The sequence below is a fragment of the Mercenaria mercenaria genome, chromosome 12 (genome assembly GCF_021730395.1).
Source record: "Mercenaria mercenaria strain notata chromosome 12, MADL_Memer_1, whole genome shotgun sequence".
Classification (NCBI taxonomy): Eukaryota; Metazoa; Mollusca; class Bivalvia; order Venerida; family Veneridae; genus Mercenaria; species Mercenaria mercenaria.
This window is the reverse complement of record NC_069372.1, coordinates 52,632,718-52,641,087: the sequence shown is the minus strand read 5'-3', so window position 1 is coordinate 52,641,087 and position 8,370 is coordinate 52,632,718. Positions and strand designations below refer to the sequence as shown.

At 34.4% G+C, this 8,370-nt stretch overlaps 1 protein-coding gene across 2 annotated transcripts in view; it reads left to right on the top strand.

The window, feature by feature from the left end:
* Positions 1-1,852: 1,852 nt before the first annotated feature.
* The window catches only part of LOC123535096 (sesquipedalian-1-like), a 46,245-nt gene continuing 39,727 nt past the window's right edge, over positions 1,853-8,370 (top strand). For both annotated transcript variants that reach the window (XM_053520071.1, XM_053520065.1), the window contains exon 1: positions 1,853-1,981. The gene's annotated coding sequence lies outside the window, so the exon portion shown is untranslated. The remainder of the gene's footprint in view (positions 1,982-8,370) is intronic.

Here is an 8,370-nt window from a genome sequence, read left to right as displayed (position 1 = left end):
TGCAAAAATCCAGTACAAGCAAGTCAAAGAATTTATAGAGAAAGAGAGCTCCGTTGGGGTCGGCATATGTAGCACATATGGAGCCCGACTTACCAATGTAGAATATGCTTTTATGCTTTTATGTTTGAGGAGATGGGCAAATATTTAATAGCGCCTGAGGTGTTCAACTGTTCAGCACCAGATACAAGCAATATGGAGGATCTAGTCGAATATGGCAATGAGGAACAAAACAAAAAATGGCTTACCTCACTTTTAGATGGGAAGATCAGGGGCCGTATTCATAAAGCATCTTAAGTATAAGTTTTGACTTAAAGGGAATTCCTATAGTTTTTTATGCGCATCTTTCTGCGCAGCCGGCACTTTCTATGGAAAACTGAACTGAAGTCAACATTTGTTGAAACATGTTACAGACAATCTTAAATATGAGGAATTTTGAATGAAATAACATTTTTGATAAGTTATATCAGTAATTAAATGTTGATACTGGTTTAAGTTGTATTGACAAGTATCATGCCTAACAGGTATCTTGCTATTTTTGTGGTTGTGTTTTCACATCGCATTTTAGTACAAAGACAGTGTTGTTCATATAGTGTAAGATAATTGACTTAGTACTGATAAGACAATACCACCTTTCAGATTATTTAGTATTCAATTATAGAAAGAATAAAGAATTTTTAAAACTTTTTTTTAACTTTTAGCAGACATACATGTAATCAATTTGGCCAGGTTCGCGCCATTTCCGTCCGAACAGGTGTTGTATTCTAGCGGTCTTAACATAAAATTTAGCCTGGTGACCCATACATTTTTAGCCATTTTTATGCTCACAATACAATTATCTATACACAAGAAGAAAAAGAAAAAATTCTATGAAAGAGTTTTTTCAAAATTAAAAAAAAAATATTCTTCACTATGGGTATTTTTCATTGAAAAAAGTTCACAAAAGTAAATATGAAACAATATTTTTTTTTTCATTTGTACCCATTATTGTAAGGATAGAGTATTACAAGTATGACTATGATATCAAATAAGTATATAATAAAATCTGTAAAAAAGAAAAACCGTATTGTGCTGCCTGGATGAATATTTTGTTTGGTATTTATAAAAAAGCAGAAAATTATGAAAATGTTGAAAAATCGCTGGCAGTTTCAGCAACAGTGGGTGTGTTCAAAACAATTTTTCACAAAACAAGCCTGGTGACCTATTGTTTTTATTTGTTCATTGTTTTCAGCACAAATTTTCCTATCATATATGTGAATTTAAAAAAAATCTATGAAAGGAAAAAAACTATAGGAATTCTCTTTAAGTTGAAGATTTTACATAAGTTTGTTGTGATTTCAGCTTAAGTCTAAGTAAAAAACATAAGTCCTATTCATAAAACAGCTTAAACTTAAGATACGTAAGAAATGACTTAAGTCAGAAAACAAAATAGCGTCGTGAGTACGATTAAAGTGTTGTTTTTCAGATAAAAGCATTTTAAACATAATTGTGTATGTTGTATTTGTCTGAAATTAATGGGGTTTTTTTTTATAAAAGTTTTCGTCCACAATAAAAGCCAAGAATTACTTATTAAGTTGTTCTATGAATAACAAATATACTTAAGTAAAATAAATTTCTTACCTAAGTAATACTTAAGTAAATAATCAATTTCTTATACTTATACTTAAGATGCTTTATGAATACGGCCCCTGGTCATGTTTTGGAATGACAGAACCAGCTGTTGCCTCTTCAGACGCCACAAATATTCAGTCTTCAGCCGATGCACATGCGCAGTGCATGTACAAGAGCCGGTAATGATGCCCGTATAATAATTCAAAGCCGCACGTTAAACCGGCAATCGATGCATACGCAGACAAAGCCATGTACGAAAAGGAAAGTTGACATTTGTATACGAGAACAAATTAGCGAAAATAAATCACCCCATGCGATGACAGTCACTTAAAGCGGTCTAAAACAAAAGGAAAATAATGAAAACATACCTCAGGTAATACTGATAGCTACGAGGTTCATAAATACAAAATAGATTATGACAAAGCCGATCTTGTAGTTAACAGTATACATGTATTTGTGAAAATAAGATGTCAGTATTTCTATAAGAAATCATACGATGTTTAAAAAGCATGCATGAATAATTGACAGGAAACTATGAAAACCTGTACGTGTGTACCCTCAGACGTCACAATATTTTACAATTAGGTTGAAGAGCTCATGAAGTCCAACATTTTCTACCACTGATTACGAAAGAATCCCCATCTCTAACTACAGAAGACTGAGTAAGCCAACAAAGAATGAGTAATATTGTTTACTTTCACTGCGGTAAAAATGGACATATGCATAAAGACTGTAACGGTCGGAACAAGAGAGCAGACTTGCCTTATAACAGATACCATAACACTCCGAATTTAAACCAATACAGAAATTAACAGAACGGACAGGCGCCTAGCCAGAATGGTTACAGCCGGGTACCAAGAAAAGCAAACCAGGCTCAGATCCAGGAAAACTTCACCAGGTCTAGATACAGCACTTAATTTCAAACGACCCACAAACTATAATGGAATGTATATGACAGTGAAAATTTATGACACAACATTAGAAGCTCTAGTTGATACTGGTGGAACTTGTACTATTATACACCCGAAAATATATGCAGAATTAGCCCAAATGTATGATTTATTGGCATTCCAACTTAAAGGCAACAGATGGTAAACCTATTCAAACTCAGGGTATGATAGAACTAGATATAGTGATTGGTCGACATAAATATAGACCAAAGGGGATTATCGCAGATGTTGAAGTACCTATGGTGAAAGGATTAGATTTTCTACATGAAAATAAAGCTCAGATAGGCATTATTGGTCCCTCTATTCTGTAACAGGGAGAAAAAGTAGTCTGCCAGTTAAAGAACAAAGCATCTTCAGTATACAAAATACAGTTAGCACAAGATACGACAATACCTCCTGTCAGCGAGCTAATAGTAAAATGTGCATTAGGCAGTCAGCCATTGGATTTCAACACAGGTATGACAGAAGGATCGAGTGATGTGTGGCAAAAACAAGGTGTTCTAGTTGGTAAAGCCTTAGTTACAACATGTAACCTCAATGACGACTTCATACCAGTAAGATTGATGAACATAACAGATAAACCTGTGAAATTGTATGAAAATACAATGGTATGTCCGATTGAACCAGTAAAGTCAAAAGAAACCAACGAGCCATGCTGCAAGTACTGTGAGAGGAATCCCTTTGTCTGTGACGATGATGAAATCGATTTCTTGTACTAACTATATAAACATAAAAGAAAAGAAATCATACAGAAAGACAAGTAACTGTGAATATAATACGAAGAACTGTGAAAACAGAAAAACAAGGAACTGAAAATAAAACAAGAGATTGCGATTATTAAACGAGGAACTTAGAAAACGTTAAACGGGAGACTGTGAATATAAAACAAGAGACTGTGAAAACAGAAAAACAAGGAACTGTGAAAATAAAACAAGAGATTGTGATTATAAAACGAGGAACTTAGAAAACGTTAAACGTGAGACAGTGAATATAAAACAAGAGACTGTGCAAACAGAATACAAGGAACTGTGAATATAGGGATAATACACGTTTTTTTGTGTATTAACGTCTGCAGAAGCCCGCGGGATTGTTTGTGACCGAGACCGAAGGTCGAGGTCACAAACATATCCCAAGGGCTTCTGCAGATGTTAATACACAAAACAAACGTGTATTGTCGCTATTCTTGCATAAAAATATATTTCACGGCGATTTATGTATTGTTTTCATACGTGATGACTTGACGATTCCGGTACATTTTTTATTTACCATTCCAGTTGTTCTTGGAAACGGTAAACATGTTTTAAATATCCGTATCCAGGGCCCGGAAATAAACAACGCTATCAAAAGCACCTCCTGAAGGTTTTTAAGCGATTTTTTATCTCTCATTATTACAAACATAAAATTACCAATAATTGTTCATATCATTTCACAATTTGGTGGACTCGATCACAATTTCAAGAACAATAACTTTGCATTCGAGTTATATTGAGTACGGACACGCAGTTGGAGTACGGATAAGTACGAACGTAGGTCAAGTTTCCAAGCTGTTTATATAAATTCTTCGAGAAATTAGATAAAAACATACCGACTGATACTTACCAAAATCATAAATATAATACCTAAAAACAAACAATAGCACAAGTTACACGCGATACTTATTTATTCACAGTTATTTACAATAACTGAACAGACGCTTTGTAAAGGGAGTGAACTCTAAGAGAAGCTAGGGCGTACATTGATGGGGGCAGTACGTTTGGGGTTGGAAACAGATACAGCTAAACATACTATGGATTACATTGTATTTATAATGCTACAAGATGAGGTTGTTAAGGAAGAAACAAGACGCAGATGCCAAATATTAGTGTGCGTAAAAATACATACATATATCCCTGGCAAAGCATTTCAAAAATAAAAATCGGGTATTAACAGCACGTGAATTGCCTTGTTTGCACACGATTTTTCTCCCGTTAATACATGGGCGGATCCAGTGAAAAAAGTAGTTTTTATGCAAGAATATTTAAAAAGACTGTGAAATAGAAAAATAGAAAAACAAGGAACTATAAAAATATATAACGAGAAGCACGAGGAACTGTGAAATGAACATAATAGTATATTAATTAAGCTATGTCTCAAATGACGTACATACCACTCATCTAGATACACAATTTTTATTTTTGCCAAAAAGAGATAAATCTTTACCATTTCTTAGGCAAACAAAGCACCGCCAGTGATTATTATCCTCCGAATGCTGTAACGTTATCCAGGAATACTGTAACAGTAGCATCATCTGTAACATGATGTCCTCCACAACCGAGTCTCGTGTAACAGTTTCTCCCCCGTGATATTGCTGGTTTAAAAAACATAAGCTATGTATTGCATTTGACCGACATGTATGTAGGATTTCACAATACCATAGGCGTAGGAGCAGGGGGGGGCAGCGGGGGCCAGGCCCCCCCAAAGCTAGGAGAGGGGGGGCAAACTATAGTTTGGCCCCTCCAATATTTTGGAAAAGAGATATAACTTGCAGTCTAATATAACATTTACTTAGCATCATATAATTCTTTTCAACCTGATTTCTGATTTGCATTTGGCCTTCTCTTGTATTCTGACTTGTCTCTTTCCGTATGGTGAGTACTGAAATCTGTACGCGCCACACCAAGGATTGTTTGATTACATTTTATAAAATAATATATCATTGAGCGCAATCACTACAGTTCCGGTTTGAGCGTCTGCAAAATCTATGTAGGCCTAACTATTAAGCCTGTTTACGCATGTAAACGTTAATGTACTTTTTTTTGTTTTTCATTGTCCATTCAAGGGAAATGATATTTCCACAACTTTATATCACAATTAGACAAATGCAGCGCTAATTGATTGTATGTTCAGGGCTTCAACAGAAGAATTAAAAAAATGGCACACTTAATTAGAACAATAGATAATATGACTGATTAGACTGATTAAGACAGTTCAATGCCTAGTCGTATGTGTATCATCAGAATAACTCATTGATTGCTAAAACATAGAGGCTTGAGGGGACCAATGGCCCATTTGGCCCCTGTACAAGGCTTTGATGCTTTGTCATGAATAATGCACCGGAGATGCCTTGCCGCATCCCCCCCCCCCCCCCCCCCCCGTCGGAAAGGTTTGCCCCCCCCCCCCCCCCCCCGAAGTTAAACTCGCTCCTACGCCCATGAATACATCAAATACCATACCATGTAGAAAGCTGAAAGACATACTAGCATACAGTTTTATAGGTGAATTTGGAAGATTCCCTTTTATCAGTAATATAAAAATTCATTTAAGATTGTCCCATTAGATACTAGCACCAAATTATGAAATCCCTTAAATTTCTGTAATGCAGACTGTTTTTAAAAGATGTTAAATGATTTGTCCAAAACAAAATGTGGAATTATTGGTAGACTTTTTTATAATTATGGGAAAATGTTAAAAATACGCATTTTTGCGCTATAGAACACTCCCGTATGTAAGGATCTGTGACGTCACCGATAAGGTCTGCTATCACAGGACTCAATTTGCGGACAAACAATCAGTGCATTCATTGTACAATAGCATAAGTAAACCATAGATTATGCATTTATTTCTTTATTTTTTGTTCAGGTTTCTAGCCTGCACATCACAAAAAATGTTTTTCTTCACTTTTAATTTCAATAAACTAGCCGAGAAACTCTTTATTTTATATCCATGTTAGAAATAACATACCGCTTTTTCATCAATATATATGTATGTATGGATGATGTTATTAGATTATTCTGTTCATTTTGTGACACATCCAGTTTTAAAAAAGAATATTTAGAAAAAAATAGAATGACTCGAAAAATGTATTAATACCAAATGGAAAGCATTAATTAAAACAAAAATGTATTCACAGAACAAAAAAAAAATCCAAATTGTTCTTCTTAGTTACCGTCATATATTGACATTATGTCTTTGTAAAAGAAACTTCCGTATGTGTTTATAAATATAATAGATCTAGTTGTGAATGTAAAAAGAAATATTATGATCGCATAATTTAAATTCATTAAAATTTTGAAATATTATGAACAACATGTATATTTTAAAGTAAACTGTCATACACGTTATTATTTTCGGCCACATATTCAGTTATTCGCTGAAACAATTAACACCTCTGTGATATACATATGTTGTGTTTTATTACAGACGACCCCTTAGTGTGACATATAGATATTTGACTTCTGGTAGTAATATTTAGATGTTATCCGATAAAAAGAAAACGTTGCTAATCTAATGCAACACCATTGTTTTTACCAAAGCATGCATATATATGTATTTTTAATAAGGAAAGGTTTGACGGACACCGACTACAGTTGACATGGGGGAGGGAGGGGGGGGGAGGGGGTGGTCATCATCAAATTTGCGTCTTGTGTTGTGTGAATCAGTTGTTTAAAATAAAATACATGCAGTTATTGTAGTTGTGACTTAAATTGTGCTGATACATTCTTTGAACGTCATGAATCAAAATGATTTAGCATTAAGTCTCTTCGGTGTGTCGCATTCGAAAATATTGTTATTTGCTATTAAGTCTGTAACTCGTTCTTCTGATGCAAGATTTTAATAGTATTATTGCAGAATATAGGGTAATATGCATGCAACATGCTTTTAAACAGTGCTCTTTTTTGCTTAGTCGGCCCGTTTTGATTCGTCTTGTTAAAATAATCTATGAAAATAATATGTCTGTATGGTTTGTATATTCCTTACATTCGTTCCAATATATTTCTTTAATTAGTTATTGTTTCATCTCGTTATTTTATTAATAGGTGCGACAATTTTATACAGGTGGCATGTTACTTTTTTTTTAATTCCCTTCGAAGTTTACTGGGATAATTGATGATTCGTTATTATATAGAAAACGCTCCCTTGTCCGCAATATGCGCATTGCAATATGATATAACTGCTGTATGTTCTATCTATAGAACACGGGAGAGTGCTAATGTTCAACAGTTGCAACAATTATGTGTCTAACTTAGTACTTTTTAAAAATTGGAGAATAACAATTTATTTAAATAAGAATAAAGTCAAGAAAATACCTAGTTGATGATAATAATGCGAAACATCATATAGCACTATTATTTCGAACAGGGTAGACATACAAATACTGAAAGAAGCCGACGCTTTTGTACCAAATGTAATATGAATCAAGCTGAAATAGTGTTTCCATTTCATAATGACATGAGAAAAAGCATGTTTACAAATGTCTACATCTATATCTTTCATCTACCGTCGATGTCTGACTATCACTAGACGGCGTTATGATATGTTACAAATCTTAAGAGGATAAAAGCTAAACAGACAGTATGCAACAGTTAAAATAGGACAGAAGCTATGAAATTACATATTTCCACCGTCAGCCTCTCTCTAAAGATACGGAGACTGGGGCTAGATTTGACATAACGGTTGGTATTGAGTTCCAGAGTCGGATGGTAATTTGGAAGTAGGAGTTAGAAAAGTACTGAGTGTGGGACTGGGGGATTAAGTAATTTAAGTTTCTAGTTGGGATAAGATGAGATTGGTCGACTGCAACTGTTTGGGCTCTTATTTTGTAAAACATTACTAATGAATAAATAATCTTCTGTATTGGAGTGTATTCCCTTCTAAGGTGTTCAACATTTGGGTAACGCTACTGGTGTAACTGTAGTCGTACATGACATACCTGGCAGCTGACCTTTGAACATTTTCGACTTTACTTGTGAGAGTTTTTTGCCATGGATGCCAGACGCTTGAAAAGAACAATTGTTGACGAGGTGTTGTAGGCAACAACTTTGACCTTTTTATT